Below are 22,650 nucleotides of genomic sequence, written 5' to 3' on the forward strand. Positions count from 1 at the left end.
TATCTATCTATCTATCTATCATCTATCCATCCATCATATCTATCTATCTTATCTATCTATCCATCCACCTACCTACCTACCTTCCTACCTACCTACCTACCCGCATACACAAATACCTGTGTATTTATGTAGCAACTCTGGTGGAATGTTAACTTTCCTTAAAACAAAATGATGGGTATTGAATACATGATTCTTTCGATGTTTATCTATTTTTGAAAATTTAATACAACAGATAAATAATGTAATAGCGGGTTCCAGAAAAAGAAACACTTACTTAAAAATGCATACCATTATGAAAAACTGTAAATGTAAATTGCAACAGAAATAACTGTTACTTATCTCCGGGAAAAAAAAAGATGATTCTGGATAGCTGACTGCTGATCACAGTAAGAATCCCAGGAGGCCCAAAGTAAAAACAAGGCATCGTCATTTAATAACCTAGAAACAGAAATAACTGCCATGTTTGCTTTCATAAGCCAGAATACAGAAAGAAGGTCACATAAGAACTCGATACATATTTCAATCAAATTGTACCAGAAATAGGACACGGTAAAGTTATCATGCTTCATTTTGGAGAGAAATTCAGTAGCATTTAGATGGATAAGAAATGAGTGGTATTGATCGAGCTTGATAAAAGCAATCTGTTTCTTTTCATAGCAAAGGGTCGAGAGAAGCATCTGGGTCCAATGGAAGATACCCCAGCAGAGCTGTAGGCACAGAAACATAGACAAGCCTGGTAGAAAAAAAAGGCTCCTCCTGGAAAAGGAAATAGATGTAAACTTAGTTAGAGTCCTAACTTGAAGCAGGACTACTCTCTATTAGTAAAGGAGAGAAAAAGCTTCTAAGTCAGAGCACTTCTGTGAGTTGTATTGCTGAGGAGAAAAGAGGATGAACTCAGAGGTATCCTATACAAATTAAGCGAAGCTTTACGATTCCTAAGCATGAAACTAGAGACACTCTGCATCCTGACCCCAGAATAAACTCGTTAAGTTCTGTGTATTTGGGCTTTCAATACCTCAAATACCTTCTGTGTATCTGGGTTCTCAGTTTACCTCTCGGGGTAAACTGTGATTGGGTTGCCATGTTCCTGTATTATCGAACTAATGTGTGTATTCATTGATTTATGCCCTGTGGGACTACAGAACTTACTTTTTTAAATAGATATACATAAGTGAAAGTCATAGATTTTAATCTATAGTTCAATCAGTATTATCAAATATGTATGAATACATCATACAGACATCATCCATACAAGTATACATCATCCACAGCAAGAAGAAGTGTATTCTTACCACCGCACAGAAACCACATTCTGGGGGCACCTGGGTGGCTCAGTCGGTTGAGCGTCCGACCTCAGCTCAGGTCATGGTCTCACAGTCTGTGAGTTTGAGCCCCGCGTTGGGCTCTGTGCTGACAGCTCGGAGCCTGGAGCCTGTTTCAGGTTCTGTGTCTCCCTCTCTCTGCCCCTTCCCCAGTCATGCTCTTTCAAAAATGAATAAACGTTAAAAAAAATTTAAAAAACAAAACCACATTCTGGTCAACCCTCACTATTCCTCCGAAGTGACCACAGTTCAGTAATTCAATACCCTGGATTAGTTGTGTCTCGTCTTCAAAGTTGGATGTAAATGGAACCATACACTGCACATTCTTTTTTCCTCTACCCTCTTTGACTTCACTTGTGTTTTGCGATTGACCCATTTTGTCGTGTTGGTCCGCCATTTGCTTTCATGTTGGCTACAGAACAGCTTCCTATTACATGAAAGATAGTACAACTTGGCTGTCCATTCTCCTAGAGAAGGACATCTGGCTTCTTCTAGTGTGGTGCCATTGAGAACAAAGATGCTATTGGGGCAGGGGTACCTGGGTGGCTCAGTTGGTTACGCATCCAACTCTTGATTTCGGCTCAGGTCATGATCTCGAGTCATAGGATCTGGACATACAGCATGGAGCTTGCTTGGGATTCTCTCCCTCTCTCTGTCTCTGTCTCTCTCTCATGCACACATATGCACACTATCTCAAAAAATAAAAATATAATAAACACTTACAAATAAAAGAATAAAGATGCTACCAAATTCATGGGTGAGTCTACTGGGGAGCATATACTTTCATTTTTCTTGTGTAAATGCCTAGGAGTTATATGATGTGGTCAGGGAATATGTGGGGATAGTTTGATAAGAACTACAAAATTGTCTGCTCCTCCTGACCATTCTTCTATGGCTTTTTTTTCTTTGCCATTTGTATATTATCTGTTGTGACACATCTGCTCAAATCCTTTTAAAAAGAATTTGTGTTTGTTAAAATATTTAAATTATAAATTTAAGTATACATACATGATACCAATGTACATTAATATAAATAATCTATGCTCTGTGTGTGATAATTTATTTAAGCACATCATGAACTTAAGTGAATATTTATGTATCTCTACGTAGCATTTATTTATCTGCTCCCAAAGTAATCTTGACAAAGCTCATTTTATCAACTGATGCACTATGGACATCTTCTCCTAATCTGTGCAGGATAAATAAAACACAGTATCTAGTAGTTTGGGGCAAGTACCTAATGCAATGACACTTAAATTTGCATCATGTTATCTATACAGTTAGAAGAGAAGAAATATGATGTATCAGGGATCTAATTTTCTAATCTAAGAACCTACATAATGACGAGCCAATTAAACCCAGAGAGAGGAGAAAAAAAATGGAATATTCATGTAATGAAAGGAGATCAAACTAAATCACAATAAGGGAATAATAAAGAGAATGATAATCTACTAAATATAGCAATAAAGACAGTCCACAAAACCAAAAAGTGGTTTCTCACAGAAAATCGAAGTGTTAGCACCTGCGAATTATCCCCCACCAAGGTCGCCACACTCAGGATAAAGCACATTTCCGTCACCTGGGACAGATGCCTCCTCTCAATGGGAGTCCATTCCCCTCCATCCTTGACCCCGACTGATCAATATCAGCACATACCAGTTCTGCTTTGCCTAGATCTTCTTATCAGTGGAAACATATGGTAAATGCTCATTTGTGCCCGGCTTAGTCACTCAACGCTGCGTTTCTCCTGTTCCTGCATGGGGATGTAGGCAACAGATGGTTCTTAGGCTTTCTTTTTCTTTAATCCTGAGCTTTATTGACACACAATTGACAAAAAATGTACATCCCTATGGTATATAATATCATGATTTAGAACACATGTATGCTGTGGAATGATTACCATGATCAAGCAAATGAACATATCCATCATCGCACACGAGGTCCACTTTCTTGGTAATTTTCAAACACATAATCCTACAGTCACCATGGTACGCACTGGATCCCAGCACTTACTTATCAGTGGAAGTTTGTACTCTCTGACCAACATTTCCCCAAGGTCTCCCACCACCCACTCCCTAGCCCCTGGCAACAGCCATTCAACTCTCAGCTTTTATGAGCTGACTCTCTCAGAGTCCATGGATCAGTGAGATCATGCAGTATTTGTCCTTGTGTGTCTGGATTGTGTCGCATCGCATAAAATCCTCCAGGGTCGCCCCTGTGGCAGTAAATGGCAGAATCTTTCTTTTTAACGGCTGAATAATAATCCTATTGTGCATGTATGTGTACCCATAACAACATGTTCTTTTATGATTTTCTAATTTTTTATTCAACTATAATTACCATAACGTGCCTGATATATATATACACACACTAGATAGATAGATATACCAGATAGATAGATAGATAGATAGATAGATATACCTCAGGTGTACCATATATTGATTCAGCAATTCCATATATGACTCGGTGCTCATCACAATTAAGAATACTCTTAGATAATCGCATGTTCTTTATCCATCCAGTCACCGACGGACCCTGAGATGCTTTCCAAGCCTTGGTGACCATGAGAAAGGCTGGAGACTGGACATTTCCTATGGATATTCACCTAGAAAGGGGTCTGTAGGATCGATCACATGAAAGGCTACACTTCTGCCTTCCATTCAGCTGCTGATGGGAAGTCAGACTGTACCTAGTGTCTCATGATCATTATTACTGTAGCCACCACACACATTCACGCACACATTGTGGGCAAAAGCACGTTTTGATCTCTCCTGGGTAGATACCTAGGGGTGAAATGTCCGTGTCATGTGGAAAGTTTCTATTTCGTTGTACGAGCCTACGCCCTAACTTTCTCCACAGTCATTTAACCATTTACATCGCCAACAGGACTGTGTGAGTGAGCTACCAATGTGGGCTTATCCAACTGTATTGTATCCCTTTTGTTCAGTGTGCATTAATATTTCATTTGGGATTTCATTTGGATTTCACTAAGAAGTGATGTCAAATATCAGTCAATGCACTTGACCTTTATGTAGGTTTTGAATTGAATTTATCATTTATATATGTTTTGAAGTGAACTTATCATTTACGTACTTGTAATTGAATTTTTTGTTGATGTGCTTGTTCTATAGCCCATTAAATTGTTTTTAAAGTGTGATTTCTCTTCTTATCAAGTTAAAAGATTCTAAAAATCAATTCTGTATATAATCTCTTTGTCAGCTACAGATGTTGCAAATATACTCTCCCACTCTGTGAATTTTATTTTCCTTTTGAAGATCAAATGTTTTCATTTTAATAAAGATAATACATTAATCTTCTCTGTGCATGTACAATTTAAAAGATCTTGGGGCACTCGGGTGGCTCAGTCAGTTAAGCATCTGACTCTTGGTTTTGGCTCAGGTCACAATCTCACAGTTCTGTGCTGACAGAGTGGAGCCTGCTTGGGATTTTCTCTCTCTCTCTCTCTCTCTCTCTCTCTCTCTCTCTCTCTTCCCCCTCCTACTCCCTTTCTCTCTAAAAATAAACTTTAAAAATAAATAAAATATTTTTTCCTCCTTCAGTGACACAAAAATCTCTCTTAAATTTAACATTCTATACCTTTATTATTATTTTTAAAATAGTTTATGTTTAAGTAATCTCTTCCCACAACGTGGGGCTGGAACTCACAACCCCCAAGATCAAGATTCGCAGGCTCCACTGACAGAGCCAGCCAGGCTCCCTACCTTCCACACTTTTAAATACCATTAGTATTCCCGTTTCTGCATGCTATGAGGAAAATTTGAGGCTGATCATTTTTTCCCCTTTTGTGTACTCAGTTGTTAAAGCAGCATTCAAAAAGCATATCAAAAGCATAGTGATTATGCTTATCTACTGTTTTTATTTTTAAAGCTTCTGTATCAGATTCTAAGAAAAACGTGTTTTCTCATAAATGTCTTATACAGGGCATCAGAAAAGTCACGTGGGCCTGGAGTTTCACTTATTAAAGCTTATTAAAATTCAATTTTTCAGATGTATTTACAGCCATTCGGGTTTTCTTGTTCTTGTAGGTCACTTCACATAATTTGTGTTTTTCAAGAATTTGTCCATTTCAAAAAGGTGGTCTATTTTATTGCCACAGGGTTCTCATTCATGCTTCAGTATTTCCTTTTCCATGTGGGTATAGTTGGAATGGTGTTGGGAATTTATTAGTGATATTGATAGTTTTTAAAACTTTCTCTGTTATGATGTCTCATTACATACCAAGCTTAACTGACTTTATAAAGAATTAGGTTTTTCAAAATATGATGTGAGATTCCCAATAAGCTGGGGAAAAGACAGTCACCTGTATCTTACCCAGCTTACACAAAAATCTCATAACTATAGTATGATATCAATGCCAGGACTTTGAAATTGATGCAATACTTCTGTTAAGTGAACCACAGATCTGATTCAGATTTCACCACATTTTACATGCACACTGTGTGTGTGTGTGTGTTGTGTGTGTGTGTGTCTGTGTGTGTAGGTGTGCGTAAAAGAACCAACTTCTAGGGCACCCAGGTGGCTCAGTTGGTTGAGGGTCCGACTTCAGCTCAGGTCATGATCTTGCAGTTTGTGGGCTCAAGCCCTGCATCGGGCTCTGTGCTGATGGCTCAGAGCCTGGAGACTGCTTTGGATTCTGTGTCTCCCTCTCTCTCTCTGCCCCTCCCCTACTCATGCTCTGTCTCTCTGTCTCTCAAGAATAAATAAACTTTAAAAAAAGAATCAGCTTTGGATTTTGTTAATGAATCGGTTTTCAATTTCAATGATGTAATATTAAATTTGTCATTCCTTCTAGCTGTTTTCCATTAGACTTGTTCTTTTCTTTATTTGCGAGTTCGGTGAAACTTAGCTGAGGTTATATATTTTTATACTTGTGTATAAGCATAGAAAGATACAAATTTTCCACCATGTTCTGCTTTGTCTGCTAGCAAGAGATTTAGATAGATTTTTATTTTATTGTCTGTCGGTACAAAGTATTTAAAAAATCTCCTCAGGGACAATTTCTTTTGACCAATGGTGATTCAGAAACGTATGTGTTGATTTTTCCTTGTGTTCTTTAATTCCTAAATATTTGCAGATTTCCTACATACGCAGTGTTCATCAAGTTCTAATTTGATCCCACTGTGATCAGTAATTACACGGAACACAAGAAAATACTTGATTAAAACAAAAAAGCAGAGGAAGGGGGAAAAAACGCTATTTGAACTTGATAAAAGATCATGAAAAAAAATCTTTAAAATAATGGATATTCCAACTTTTGATTGGAAAATGTCTGGCTAAGTTTCTGGTGGTTTCTTACACAGAATAGAGAGAATTTTCAGCTTGATCACAGAACAATCAAATTATGTTGCAGTTGGTTGAGTTAGGATCCTCAAAAAGGGCCCAGAAGTACGTGTCTCTGAAGGGAGTTCCTCAGGGCCACACACAAAAAGGACACTTTCCCTGAGTCTTTCCTCTCTCACAAGATTCTCCAGAGCCTGCAGGAAGGCACGAAAGGTACGCTCATTCCACAGACAGACAGCTTGCTTGGAGCAGCACATTACATGGTAGAGAAAACTAGAAGGGCAAGCCAGGGGCATCTGGGCAGCTCTGTTGGTTGAGCGTCTGACTTCAGCTCAGGTCGTGATTTGTGGGTTCGAGCCCCGGGCTCTGTGCTGACGGCTCTCTCTCAAAAATGAATAAATATTTTTAAAAAATTTTAAAAAGGGCACACCAAAAGATATGGAATTTAACAGAAAAGGGGTAAATGCTTGCATCGCCCTTTCTAAGAAAGGCAGGATTCGAAACTCCCAGTCAATCCATTTAACAGAGGCATGAAGTCAGGAGGGAGCTGTTTGTTTACCAGCTCACAATTCTAGAAAGCTGCTACCTGATGGTCCTTCGGATTGTGACATTTTTTTGGCTGAAGGATTCCAGATCGTGGGAGTCAGACAAAGCGTGCAGCAGGAAAGATACTTTTCACTACTGAATATTGGAGGGGTGGACACCTGTTAGAGGGATGTGTGCATTCGGCAGGAGGAATGAGGATGGGTGAGTAGAAATGGCAGGGAGGGGGCAAGGGTTTTACCCAAGGACGTATGGAATGGTGATAAAATCAGCTCTTGGCTAGAGACAACGGTCTTGTGGGCCCATCAGCTCCCTGTAAACATTTCCAAAGTGAGGCTATTTGCCACGTGTGACAGGGGAGGCACAGACGCTCAGTGCACATCGGGACTCTGAGTAAACAGGTCAGTGAGGAAGACGCCGATTCTTACACACACTTGGGGATCCACAGATCTTGTGTGAAATGGACAGGGCACCGGGAGAAAACACAAATGTCCCCAAGGAACTGAAGACCCAGGCTCCTGATGGGATTGCGGTTCCTGGCCGACCTTTGTTGGACAGATCGCAGGATCTGTAAGGCCAGGACACCATGGGGTCAAGTCCTGGTCTGGGCATCGCCACCAGTAGGACAACAATCACCACCAGCTACATCTATGCGAAGGTGGGCAATGTCCCCGTGACGCAGGCATCAGCCTCCCAGTGGCCAGTGGCGGAAATGCAGCCATTTGGATGTCTACGGACACTTACCTCTGTCTCTGCATGCACGTGACAGGTCTACTTTATTGTATTATTTCGTGTTGTTATTTCTTAACTTTTTACATGACTGGAGATCATGTGTAACCAACTCAAGTAATACAGTAGGAAAGAAAGAGCTATACAGCCCACAGTTCTTTCAGCCAACACAGATGCGACCCACAAGACCATGGCCACCCCACCTATACGGCTAAAGACCATCCAGGGGTGTTGTTTTTCAACCTGAGTCCGTTCCCAGACCAGGCTGGGCACTCTTACTCAAGGTGGGAGTCTGGACTTGTGTAAATTACACTTAGAGTCTAAAGCGTTCTAACGCACCTATGCTATCTCTAGGGCTAGGAGCTCCTTCAAAAAGGCATATTATCAGATTAAAAAGGGAAACTGACCTGGAGAATGTAAGGTTTATTCTAAAGGTAAACAGAAGCATCTAAGCAAGGAGCAGAAGCCCGGCTGCACAAGAGGATGGGCACATGATGGGTAGGTTCACTTGTACACAAACGATTTGGGGCAGAGATATCATTTGTCTTTGTTTTTCTTGTGAAAGGAGGTCTCCATATAAAATTCTGGGGATGGACCCACAGGTATGAATGCAGGTGTGAATAAATTTAGTGCATGCCAAGGGAAAGAATCAAAGGAACGGTCCCCGTGTCTTTTCATTAGATGTAAGGGGCACCTGGATGGCTCCTTCAGTGAAATGTCTGACTCTTGGTTTTGGCTCAGGTCATGACCTCACAGTTCATGAGTTCGAGCCCCGCATCGGGCTCTGTGCTGATGGTGCAGACACTGCTTGGGATTCTCTCTCTGTCTCCCTCTCTCTCAAAATAAATAAACCTTAATGAAATAGTAGATGCAACTCTATCTTTCTATCTTCTTCCCTTCCTTCCTCCTTTCGTCCCTTCCTTTCTTATTCAAAGCCACAACTCTGTAATGAGGAAAGCCATTTGACAGTATTGCCTTATAATTTTTAGCCTGTGGGACTTGGCATCATTTCATGGAGGACGGGTCCCTCCTCATTAAAACTCTGTGACTTCAGAAGATGTGCCTCACTGCACACCTTCAATTTCCTCAACTGTAAGATAAGGAAAGACTCACTCAGAATGCACCGAGCTGGTGTGAGCAATTTATGAAATTATGGACATCAGGCCCGTGGCAGTGCACCCAGAGCATGGTAAATGATCAAACACGAAGCCTTTTAAAAATGACTACCCAGATTGGTGCAGCCACTCTGGAAAGCAGTGTGGAGTTCCTCAAAAAATTAAGAATAGACCTACCCTATGACCCAGCAATAGCACTGCTAGCAATTTACCCAAGGGATACAGGAGGGCTGATGCATAGGGGCACTTGAACCCCAATGTTTATAGCAGCACTCTCAACAATAGCCAAATTATGGAAAGAGCCTAAATGTCCATCAACTGATGAATGGATAAAGAAATTGTGGTTTATACACACAATGGAGTACTACGTGGCAATGAGAAAGAATGAAATATGGCCCTTTGTAGCAACGTGGATGGAACTGGAGAGTGTGATGCTAAGTGAAATAAGCCATACAGAGAAAGACAGATACCATATGTTTTCACTCTTATGTGGATCCTAGAAACTTAACAGAAACCCATGGGGGAGGGGAAGGGGAAAAAAAGGAGGTTAGAGTGGGAGAAAGCCAAAGCATAAGAGACTGTTAAAAACTGAGAACAAACTGAGGGTTGATGGGGGTGGGAGGGAGGGGAGGGTGGGTGATGAGTATTGAGGAGGGCACCTTTTGGGATGAGCACTGGGTGTTGTATGGAAACCAATTTGACAATAAACTTCATATATTGAAAAAAAAAAGAATAACATATTAAAAAAATAAAAATAAAAATAAAAGTGACTACCCAAACCAAAACACGACTTCATCGGGACTGTAGAGAACCACCCACTCTGATTCCGGGGAAGGATGTCTGTGGGAAACACAAACTGGGGAACAGGACTCAGAAATGCTCACAGGACTCTATGAGTGAAGACAGCTCAAGGGAAAACTCAAAGCAAATCACATCACTCTTGGTTCCTTCTACCATTTTCCTTTTTGTCTCCTATGGATCCAAGAAAGAATGAAGTGGACTGATCAATGGCAGGGCTCAGAAGACAGCCATTCTCCCTGTGGGTCAGATATATTGTTACTCTAAAACAAAGTCCACAGACTCTCCAGCCAACAAGACAAATCTAGCCCACTGGTTATTTTTGTGCGAGTTAAACACGGAGACTCCTTTTACGTTTTCAAATGATTAGAAACAAGTAACTCAGAAGAAGAATGTTACTTTATGGCATGCAAAACTTATAAGCAATTAAACTTTCAGTATCCAAACGAAATTACTGAAACACAGCCACACCCATTTACCAGCATGTTTTCTATGGCTCCCTTTTGCTACCAAGTACAGTTGAGTAGTTTTGACAAGGTCTGCAAAGCCTAAAATATTTAACACTGTCCCTTTCTAGAAAGTCTTTGGGAATGTGTTTGCTGATCCTTGCTCTGAACAAGTGTTTCCAGGGCAGAGGATATCATGTGAGATTATTTGGTTCTATAGAGTCAAGAGTGAATTCAATGGGCTTCTACTCTACTTTTCATAATTTCTGGCTTTCCATCATAGGAATAAAATGAGAACCTAATCATTATCAATAATGTTGTAAGATATTAGTGATGCTCTGAACAAATGCCTTATAATTTTCCTTACATATAGTATAGGGCAGTTCTTTTTCCTCCCCCAACCCAAAAATCTTGAGAAATTAGGAAACCAGGAAACCGTGGCACAATCCTTGCAGTCAGGTATAGAAGGTGTTCAGAAAAAGGGCATTTCCAAATTCCATAAGAAGGCAGTTTATTACGGAGTCTTTTCTCCCCCTCTAACTGCCTGGATTTCTTCCATTCTTGTAAAAGTAAACAAAGGGGGCAGAGTCAGCACAGTTACTAAGCACAGTCAGGTGACAAAGATCAACTGCGAAGGGTGGCACAGAAGAAGATCAGGTGTCCCCTCTCATCGCCAAGCGGACAGCTAATGATGCGACCACAGACTTTAGAAAGATCTGCTACAAAGCAAAACAAAGGGGTGCTATTCTCTAAGAAGCCATTATTAAGTCACAGCCTATAACTGATGTGTTGTTTTTCACCCAGATGACATTTGTGCCATCTGTCCAGTGAAGCAAGAAATGCTTTGCATTGAAGCTCCCGTAGGGTTTTTATTTTTCTTCAACTACAGGTCAAGCTTGCTGGTTACCAATCATGGCATCATACCTGAGAACAGATGCATAAGGATGGATGTGAATTTCTATATTCCATGGAGCCTGAATTTGGCATTGCGCTATTAAATTTCCTTTAATGGAGCCCAAGAGGGAAGAATAAAGTTGATATTATGGGGGAGAGGGGGAGAACCTTGGGAAGAACTAAGCTACAGTGATTGATGTAAACTTGTTGTTGGGTACCTCCTTTTACACATGTAAGTAAGAGAGCTTTCCTCAGTAGGGAGGCACATTCTGGATGAAGTTCAGCAAAGTCAGCTAAAGTGATCAACCCTGGAACTTTAGAGTCTTTGTAAAGAAATGACCTAACACAGAAAGGAAAAACAAAGCAAACAGCCTCATGAGTGACATTGACAGAACATGCTGCTCTAAGTGAAGGCTCAAGAGAAGTGGGAAATGAGGCACTGGGCATACTTATGGACCCCAAGAAATGGTTTCCCAACATAGGGAAGGGTACAGTGATGGCCAAGTCTCCAGGGAATGGTAGAGCATTGGGAAATAGAGCTCCTCACAGGTTGTACAGAAGAAAGCTCAATGAAAAGACTATTTACAGGGGTGCCTAGGTGGCTCAGTCGGTTAAGCATCCAATGCTCGATTTTGGCTCAGGTCATGATCTCGCAGTTCATGAGTTCGAGCCTCATATTGGGCTCTGCACCGACAGCGTAGAGCCTGTTTGGGATTCTCTCTCTCTCTCTCTCTCTCTCTCTCTCTCTCTGCTGTTCTCTCTGTCCCTCCCCGCTTCTCCAAATAAATAAATAAACTTATTTAAAAAAGACTTGTTTTTAATAAGGTGTGGAGAAGACTGCCCTCAACGATCTGTACTCTGGATTTGCACAAGCAAAATGACTAAGCTTTAACCAGTCCAGAGGTGTGAAGGGGCTAAGGGAGAAGAGGTGCTCATCAGTGCCCGTAGAGCTCTGGAGTGCTGTAGGTAAGCAGAACCATGGAAAAACCAAAAAGCAATGTTAATTGAGGGCACCAGTTCTACCACATTAAAACATATGAACAATCTTTTCTCAGTAAAATACTACCATATTGTTGCACATTTCATAGACAAGTTGAGTAGAAGATAAAGTCCGGAAACCAACACAAGCACACAAGAAAATGAAGTCCATACAGTGATGGTATCACTAATCAGTGGGGACTTTGGGGTAAATTAGAATAAAATAGATTCCCTACCTCACACCATGCACAAAATAGAATCCAAATGGATTACAATTCTGAATGGGAAAAAAAACCTGAAAACATACAACTTAAGAAAGAGGCAGATAGATATTTAGATGACTACCACAAGAGTTAACTTTCATATGTGCTTTCTGACTTATTGCATAAACACTAGATATGTTTCAAAAAGTCCAGTGTTATATTTAAGAATAATTAAAGGAAGAAATACACTGTTTGAACATCCCACATAATGAATAGGATGAAGGAAATTCCTATTACCTAAATTAAGCAATCAGGAGTACAGAAAGAAAAGAGAACATTGTATTATGCACTTCGTTAAGAGAGTAGATCCGATGTTAAGTGTTCTTACTACAATAAACTAAAAATAACTTAGAAACAATAACTATAAAGAAAGTTGAAAGCAATGAAACAAAATAAAATGGTAGTGCCTGGATGGCTCAGTTGGTTAAGCCTCCGACTTTTGGTTTCGGCTCAGGTCATGATCTCAGGGTCATGAGTTCAAGCCCCGTGTTGGGCTCTACACTGAGCGTGAAGCCTACTTAAAAAAATGAATAGAGTAGAATAGAGCAAAATAAAATAAAATGAAATAAAATGTACTGGTTGGCACAATGGATTATATTTCCTGTTAAACTGAAAAGAGCAACTTTGCAATTTTAAAATTAATCAGATTTTTTAGATTATTCAGTGGAAAATACTTGAAACATAGATACAAAATAAGGTTGAATATTAAGTGCTGGGCAAAAAGGTACCAGCTAAATGCAAATAAAAGAAGGTAACTGAGGTCATTTGACTGTCACGGATGTGGAGTTTTCGGTTAAGCATGGTAACCAGAATCACGACAATGAGCAAACATGGAATTTCTGATCCTGTGTCATAAAGCTGTATGTATTATCAACATGACGGTAACCATATAAGTAAAAAATAATCAGAAGATGATAAAAACGCAATTTTAAAGCGTGCAATAAACCTCATTCGGGTTTGGCAGATTTAGTACAAAATAAACATAAAGAGAAAATGAATCATCACATCACCCAGTTGCTTTTATGTCCACACCCAAATCCTTGGGGAGGGGTGCTGCAGCCCTGAAGAAGAGAAGCTACTGTTTAATACAGCAATGGAACTTGCATAAAAATCAATAGCTGGATAATTTTCAGGGCAATATCTGTCTTCAGACGTCAATAAAAATAACATGGCATCCAAATAAAACTTAATTAAGAAAATGCTTAGCAACTGAAACACACACAGTACAATGCCCGATATTTCCTAAAAAAAAACACAGAGCGAGAACAGAGACAACCGCACACAACACCAGGCTCAACGTGACTCTACCCCAAGCCATGCCTACTCTTCGAGTCAACACTATGTATTAAAAGAAGAAGAAAAAAAAGCTCCTCAATTCCAGAGGTTCTCTCAGTGGTCTTGCAGGGCTGTGGGGGAAAGACGCACAGCCTAACAAGACTGGGAAGACAGAAGAGACGAGAGACAAGCTGTTCATTCCACCGCTTGCACATCTGACATTGGGAGTACTTTTGAAGTCATTACTTAAAATACTAACGACATTAAAGAGGAGATGATGCAGTATTGCAGAAAGACGACGCTGAAGGCAAAAGGAACTCGCATCTTTCAGTATTGGGCACACGATGCGTCTTTCTGGCACTTGGATTCCTAATTCCCAGAATTAGTACACAGGTTGATTTGACTGCTTTAATGCAATCCTGTGGGCTGTCTTCAAAGGGATCATTTGCTATACACGTGCATGCCTGACTGTTTTTGTTTGTTTGTTTAGAGTCTCAGTGTTAACGCGCGGCTCAGGAAAAGAAAGGGAGAACTGGGGCATCTGGGTGGCACGGTCGGTTAAGCGTCTGACTCTTGATTTTGGCTCCGGTCATGATCTCACCGGTTCGTGAGTTGGAGCCACATGGGGCTCTGTGCCGACAGTGCGGAGCCTGCTTGGGATTCTCTGTCTCTCTTATAGAGAATCTTATAAAATGGGAGGTGGTAAGATTAGAATTATTCTCCATAGACAATATTTGAGTTTGAAATGAACCGATGCAATTCATTAACTTGTTTTCATTCAGGAAGTTTTCTTTCTTCTTCTTCTTCTTCTTCTTCTTCTTCTTCTTCTTCTTCTGTCTTTGATAAATACTGCAAGGACATTAGGTCATTCTATAAACAGAGGAGCATGCATTCAGCAAATTGCCTTTACTAATTCAGACAAATTCTCTTCCCTGGTTCATCTGTGGTTTGCTGGTGGTACATCTTCACTGCTGGCCAAAACGAAACACGCTCGTCGTAAGACATAAAGGCTTACACGCCTCAATTCAATAAGCTTAGACGTTGGCTTCAAACAACCTAAAAAGAATAGCATCATCTCTGCTTGTTAATTGTGCATTGTTTCATATAATACTGGAGTTCTCATAGCGTAGCTGCCTCTTTATTATATTTTCTTAATATTTCCACTCCAAAGGCAAAGGGAACTGAAATACAACCAGAGAGAAGCTATCCAGCTGCATAATCGCACCGTAGCTCAAAGCTATAACCAACAAATATGATTCTAAAAAGCTATTTTGCCCGCATAATATAACCCAGTAACAATGCACCATGCTTTTAGTTTGGGAGACGCTTACGCACACTTCCACAATGATTGCTCAATTCTGCAGGCAGCATCCTGGCAGTTAAAATCAAATCCACTGTTCCAGCTAACAAGGGAATGGAGACTGTGTTCCAAAACAATCTCTGAAATGCTGCGACATTACCCATTTTGGGTCTAATATGTTTAATTATAGGATCTCCTTAGAGTGCTTCAGATACTCAACAAATTAGCTGTTCGGAGAAGAAAGGGTCGCTTTATAACGTTTAGCATGTGTTTATTACTAAATGTAGGAGTTCAAGGTGAAATTGGAAAGCTGAAAACCTCAAGTGCGCTACGGTCACCTGCTGGCTCGCTATACCTGAACTGATATTCACCACATTAGAAGTTCTGTCAATTGTGCAAAAATCAGGGGCTTGTCACTTACAATCAAATGCAAAAAAACAAACAAACAAAAAATGCAAAGATGTTGTTCCTAAGGTAAAACAACTTGGAATGTGTAACGGGAGGCAGGGCGCACATAACGTTATGGCATGAATTATTACGGCTTCATTTATTCCTAAATACAGTTTAATAGATTCAAGTAAATCTTTATTTATACTAAAATTGATGTCAAAAATTGTTCTCTCTTCATACACTGATAAACCTAACAGTCATAAGTTGTTCCTTCAGTTCACTTGTAAGTACCCATCAATTATCATGCTACTACAATTCCATCCCAATACTTAGACGAGGGAACAGAGTTCACAAATTCCAATTTTTGGCCAGCTAGTCAATGACGGTTCTAGCCATATTTTCATCTAGCCAGTCAATAGTATCTCAAGCCAGAAAGTCTCACCAAAAATCCTGTGCTTCTAATCAACAGGGTTTAATTATATATAAATAATTATATAATTTTTCCAAGTCACTGAATACATAATAATCATTCGGACCTAAACCAATTTACAGAAGAAAGACCCGTAAGAAAGACAGCAAGAAAAGTAACTGTAGACTGAGTATCCAGGAAGGTCCAATAGTGGGAGGAAACAAAGTTTGGGATCATAAAGGAAAAAATACAAACAAAGCACAGGTGATTCTTCCTGGTAAATCTGTAAGAATCTTCTCTATGTAGATACATGCAAGCCGTGAAATCTTTTCTTAATGAGAGGGAAAAAGAACCAGTGAAGAAATGGAAGAAGTTCTGATAAGATCGGGGCTATCCAATATGGCAGCCATTAGCTCTATATGGGTGTTTAAACTTCAGTTAATTAAAACAAACAATTAACAGTTGCATATGTGAGTCACACTTGCCACGTTTCAAGGCTCAGTGGCCACATGTGGATTACAATATAGGACAGGACAAGGTTAGAATCTCTCCATCACTCCAGAAAGTTCTATTGCACAGTGCTGGTCTCAGAAAAATAAGAGAGTACAGTAGGGTCAACAGATCTCCTCCAACAGTTTAGCTTTCACATAAACGGCTTAACACAAAGACCAGGGAAGGTTTGAACTGATAACTTTGAACTTACTTAAAAATAAAGCTGATCAGATATTTCAAAAAAGGACATTACTATGGATGAAGTGCTTTAATATGTCTTAAATTGAGTAACATACACCTTTTGTCCAATGTCAAACAATCATTCGTAAATTATACAAGGATACTAACTTAGCAATAAGAAAAAAGTGTTTTGCAAAAAATAGGTAAAGTGACATTAAATTTGAAATTACTGGTTCTTAGTGGAGGCTTTCCATCTCTAAATATATTATTATACATTTAAAAAAAATTTTTTAACATTTATTTATTATTGAGAGACTGAGAGACACAGAGCGCGAGCAGGGGAGGGGTGGGGTGGGGGGACACACAGAATCCGAAGCAGGCTCCAGGCTCTGAGCTGTCAGCACAGAGCCCGACGTGGGGCTCGAACTCACAAACCGCAAGACCATGACCCGAGCCCAAGTCGGACGCTTAACCAACTGAGCCACCCAGGCTCCCCGAAATATTTCATTACACATTTTTAAATGTTTATCTGATAATTTTGAGACAGAGACAGACTGCAAGGAGGGGAGGGGCAGAGAGAGAGGGAGACACAGAATCCGAAGCAGGTTCCAGGTTCCAAGCTGTCAGCACAGAACCCGATGCGGGGCTCGAACTCATGAACCGTGAGATCATGACCTGAGCTGAAGTCAGATGCCTAAGCGACTGAGCGACCCAGGTGCCCCAAAAAACCTCCAATGTTACCTAGTCAAGTGTTCTTGTCAAGATATCCTAATAGGTTTAAAATATCATGAGGGATAAAGAAAAAATATTGATGGTACACATGAAAAAAAAGTAAAAATATCATCACCTTCTGGTTGTTGAGATGACATTGTCTTCAACACTCTCACCGGGTTCCACATCACAAAACTGAGCTGGCTTCCGTGTCCCTGTACATGCTCCGTGGGACCAGCCAGCCAGGCTGTTGGCACGGCCAGTCTCCACACACCAAGGGTGACCATGCAGCCTGAAGCCAATCTGAGTTTCTCTCTTGGTCTCTTGCTGTTCTTCATTCTTGATCCCATAAAAGTTTCCTGCCTCGTATCCCACGTGGCAGCTCACCGAGTGGATACTGTCGGCTGGTTTGTGTGCATCACCTAGACTGTCTACTTTTATCATTTTTTTAACATTATTTTCTCTGCTTTCATCGGTTTCAGTGTTTTAATTCTTTTTAAAAATTTTTTTTTTCAACGTTTATTTTATTTTTGGGACAGAGAGAGACAGAGCATGAACGGGGGAGGGACAGAGAGAGAGGGAGACACAGAATCGGAAACAGGCTCCAGGCTCCGAGCCATCAGCCCAGAGCCTGATGCGGGGCTCGAACTCACGGACCGTGAGATCGTGACCTGGCTGAAGTCGGACGCTTAACCGACTGCGCCACCCAGGCGCCCCTGTGTTTTAATTCTTAATAGGGCATCCTCAACATTAGGGTTCTTTATTTTATTATTATTTTTTTAATGTTTATTTATTTTTGAGACAGAGAGAGACAGAGCATGAACGGGGGAGGGTCAGAGAGAGAGGGAGACACAGAATCTGAAACAGGCTCCAGGCTCTGAGCTGTCAGCCCAGAGCCCGACGCGGGGCTCGAACTCACGGACCGTGAGATCATGACCTGAGCCGAAGTCGGACGCTTAACCGACCGAGCCACCCAGACGCCCCAACATTAGGGTTCTTTAAAAGAATCCCTTATGCAAAAGAGAATGTAGGACAGCAGGGGACTTTGGAGGCAGATAATGAAATAAAATGAATAAAGCAAATTATACTGGTGGTAATTGCAGACTCTTCAAAGATGTACAGACGAGAATCTTGAGATGATGGGGTTTTGCTTCCTCAAGAGGAAATTTGTGGAAATAACGCCTACACGGGGTTGTTGATAAAACCTGTCACTTCTCACGGAAAACAGTACTAAGAGGTCCACCAGATTTTTAGAGAAATATTTAGCCTCTCTCCACCCTGGAGGGCATGAACTCTTGTCTGTGAGTAAACACCCATGGCTCACGGATGTCAGGGTTGTCAGTATTTGACAAATTTAACACACTCCTTAGAGGAAGTGAGATTTCTAATCAGTCCCTAAGGAGAAATCTTGTATCCTGCACCAGCATTTGCAAATGGAGTCTAAATAAATCCTTCCTTCAGAGCAGTGAGATTGAAAATCTCAATTTTGAAATCAACAGTGACGGAACCATGCACAGTTTTGTGCTGGAAACAATTCCCGCAATAGATGATGTTTCACCCCGGGCCATTAAACACTAGAGCAACGACCAGCACTGACATTCAGCCCCAGAATCCAACCCATTTTGTAACGGAACATGTCTCTGTGGGAAAGCAACTGTATTCTTGAAGGTAAAGATCCGAGGGATTCTCTCCATGCTTGGACTCCACGACATCTGAACAAATGTGTGAACTTCTTCATTGTGGGTGGATTTCTTTGTTGCTGTTGTTGTTGGCGTTTTCTTCAGACTTTCCAGTATACAGCACAGAGTTGTTTAGTTAGGGACTACTGGCTTCCTTTTTTTAATGTTTATTTTTGAGAGAGAGAGAGAGAGAGAGAGAGAGAGAGAGAGAGAGAGAACAAGGTGGAATGGGGCAAAGAGAGAGAGGGAGACACAGGATCCAAAGCAGGATCCAGGTTCTCAGCACAGAGCCCGACACGGGGCTTGAACCCACAAACCGTGAGATCATGACCTAAGCTGATGTTGGATGCTCAACCAGCTGAGCCTCTCAGGTGCCCCACGGGACTACTGGCTTCTGAGGTTTACTAAACAGACTTGGCAAATGGCTAGAATTTGATGAATGTGTCAGGTTTGATGCACTTTTTGGAAGGAAGTCACCTCGTGCACACCCCCTTCCCTAAAGATTGAGGAATTATATCCCACTTCCTTGAGGGTAGAGTTCCTCCATGAATTATATGCAAGCCTCCTGCACCATTCTCCTTTATTTCAACTTCAGTCATCATACCTTTACCTATTTTAAACTTGGATAACACCACCTGGCATATTTTATGCAGAAAAAAGTTATTCAGTACATGCTTCCTTCCTTATTCCATTCGCTAGCTATCTGATCTCTATGGAATGGATCAGACATCTAAAATCAAAGTTCCAGTTTCAATTCAACTCTGAAATACTAGCTGTGCATTTCTATCTTCAGTTTGATTCTGTTCGCATGGTCCATTCTCCTTTGATGTACGACAGATCAGGATTTTCATCCTAGACTGTCCCTGTGGGTTCCACAGAATACGCTAGTGATATTTCATGTTATTTCTGAGTTCCCATTTTCATGCTTGATCTACTTGATTTTAGCAATAAATCATATTTGGCTATAAAATCTGGTTAACATCATTTAAATCTTGTTTTTACATCCACAGGACTTTGTATGCATGCATGTAGAGTAGCCATTGTGAGTACACAAACATCTCATAGTATTTCCATGTACAGTATTTTATATATGTATGCATGTGTGTGTGTGTGTGTGTGTGTGTGTGTGTGTATGCATCCCACCATATAAGATGCATCTCTGATGACTTCCAAACTCAAAATCTGTGTGACAGACATAGAAACCAGTAATGCTCAGAGCTGTGTTTCCCCATTTATATCCCTAGGGCTTCAGTTCTGGTCTTAAACCCTGTATGCTCTAGTGTTTTAGTAAATTAATGAAAGGTTTGGTGTCTGCTTCCAAGATAATTAAATCTCCGGAGGGCTAGACCAGAACCGAGGATTGGTAAGAAGATACCAAACACGACTGAATCATTAGACCAAGCAGACCTGCCCAATCAATCAAGAGAGATTTGGAACATACGATATACTCCAGAGATTCTGAGGACTCCCCAAGGCCACTAAACATCCTAAAACCATGCCAGTTGAGAGGTGTGGGCGTGACAGTTATCTTGTCACCTTCTCAAGCTGTTTTCTGTTTAACAAAGTCTTAATTATCTCCCTGCCTTCACAATGCTATTGCCCAACGTGGGCACTATGCTAAGTAATGACAGATCATGAAAATTTCGTAATCAACTCTAATTTTCAAGTTGTGCACATCAGGGTTCTAATCTATGAAGTCAGCAATATCATTTATCAACCATTAAAAGAATCCTACTCATCACCTTCAAGTAAATCTAGAGTTGTGGCAATCTTATACATATCTGGCCAATCATAATATCCTTATCCCTAGTTAATAACATTGCTATGCAGAAAAAGGAGAAAACTACGTGTTCTTCTGATCAATAAAAGAGGAATCTCCTTTATCCTAGAAAATGTTGTTGCTTCACAGAAAAACGCTAATAATTAAAATTGAACATTTAAAAAAGTTCAGTGTCTTTAATTGTTATAATAAATTTAACTTTCCTGTTATTGATAAAACAAGCATTATATGTTAAACAGTTCATTAGCCTAAATGCCAAGGAATTTAGCAAATATTTAGCTTGTGCACTATATGTACAAGCATTCATGTTAGCACTGAAATATCTGGTCATATTTTATCCTAAGATCATTTCAAATTTCATCTGGATGTTTGTGATCTAAGAAACCTAATGAACAAATTTTGCCAAACAGTCATTATTAGGCCAATCCTCAAGCTCTAGTTTAAAGCACCATTTTGAAGGAGCTAAAAGTCATGGAAATTTTAACCGGGACAGGGGCTCTCTACCTTAGGTGGGACAGACAACAGAGCAGACTGTGATCCCTTAACATGTCCTCCTGTGCAAATGGCATGCCCTCTTAGAGATCAGAACAGAATCACCCACAAACCCACGAGAGCAGGCAGGTCACTTTGCTGAAGGTCTACGACCCCACTAATTGTTCTGGAAGTTCATGAAGGTGGCAAAGAAGGCTTTTGATGCATGGTATTCCTTAGTGCTTCAAGCATGTGAGTGTCTATGTGAGCATGTTGGAAACAGAGAGGGAGATAGACAGAGACAGAGAGAGGGTCATACATGTTTATTTACAAATCAGTCACCTTTTATTCATTTGTAAAGGATCTGGGGACATCCAGAGACATTCAGATTAAAGTTTAACTGTAAAAAAGGTGGTTTATTCATTAAGGTTCTATTGCTGGCCACCAGGCAAAAAGAGAAAAGTAAAGTATATCTCTGAGCTAAGACTCATTAATCAAATATCCTACTTTAAAAATTTAGCATTGGGAGGGGTGCCTGGGTGGCTCAGTCAGGTTAAGCATCCAAAGTCAGTTCAGGTCATGATCTCAGTGTCTGTGGGTTCAAATCCTGCATCAGGCTCTACGCTGACAGTGTGGACCCTGCTTGGGGTTCTGGGTCTCCCTCTGTCACTCTGTTCCTCTCCCACTCAAGTGAGGATTCTCTCTCTCCCTCTCTCTAAATAAATAAGTAAATAAGTAAATAAATAAATCTTTAAAAAATGTAGTATAAGGAACCATAAGATGTACAGTGAAAACTAAAACTGACGATTATTACAATGAAGCTAAAGCATGAGTTATGAAATTGATTTAAGAAAAATAAGAAAAAAACTATAAAAAATATTCTAAAGAAATATATATATACACACACATAATGATCAAATTGGTGGGAAGAACAATTCTCAGATTTCACATACATGTAAAATGTGTCCATAAACAAGTATATGGTATGTGGTAAAGAAATGCAATGAAAAAAATCAGCCACTTAAAGATAAGACTTGAAAAATCAGTCAGTTAAAAGTAAACTAAGGAAGTGTGAAAATGCACACACAAAAAGGGGCAGCAGGATCAGCCCCAGCCCCGAAAACTCCTTTCCCCTGAAGACCTGCACAAACCCCTGCCCACACCACATCTCCCAACCAGAATGTTCTGCAGGGCCTCAGTTCTGGTGGAGGTGGTGTCCAGTATCATTTCACAAGCAGACCAGAGCACAGCTAGTTAACCCTCACCACACTCAGGGACCCACCAAACACGCCCACAGTGGGCGACAAGAGCCTCTGCAGATGACTGCCAGAAGGGATAGAGCTGTCGAAACACAACAGTAGAGTGTGCCAGGCCCTGGACGCTACATGATGTCTTCTTCATAAGAACGTGACTTTCAGGAGCAGGAAGCATAACGGGTGTTTCTAACCACACAGAAGAAGGCAGAAACTTCAAAAAATGTGAAGATGGAAGAATTTATCCCAAATGAAAGAACAAAATAAGTGAAAGAGGTATAAGTAACATGCCCGATGGAGAACTTGAAGCAATGATCACAG

At 40.5% G+C, this 22,650-nt stretch overlaps 1 long non-coding RNA gene across 2 annotated transcripts in view; it reads right to left on the reverse strand.

Moving 5' to 3' along the window:
- The window catches only part of LOC125931458 (uncharacterized), a 158,329-nt gene that overhangs the window by 105,730 nt on the left and 29,949 nt on the right, over window positions 1-22,650 (reverse strand). The gene's annotated exons all lie outside the window — the stretch shown is intronic.

Source organism: Panthera uncia, chromosome X (genome assembly GCF_023721935.1).
Source record: "Panthera uncia isolate 11264 chromosome X, Puncia_PCG_1.0, whole genome shotgun sequence".
In the NCBI taxonomy this organism is placed as follows: domain Eukaryota; kingdom Metazoa; phylum Chordata; class Mammalia; order Carnivora; family Felidae; genus Panthera; species Panthera uncia.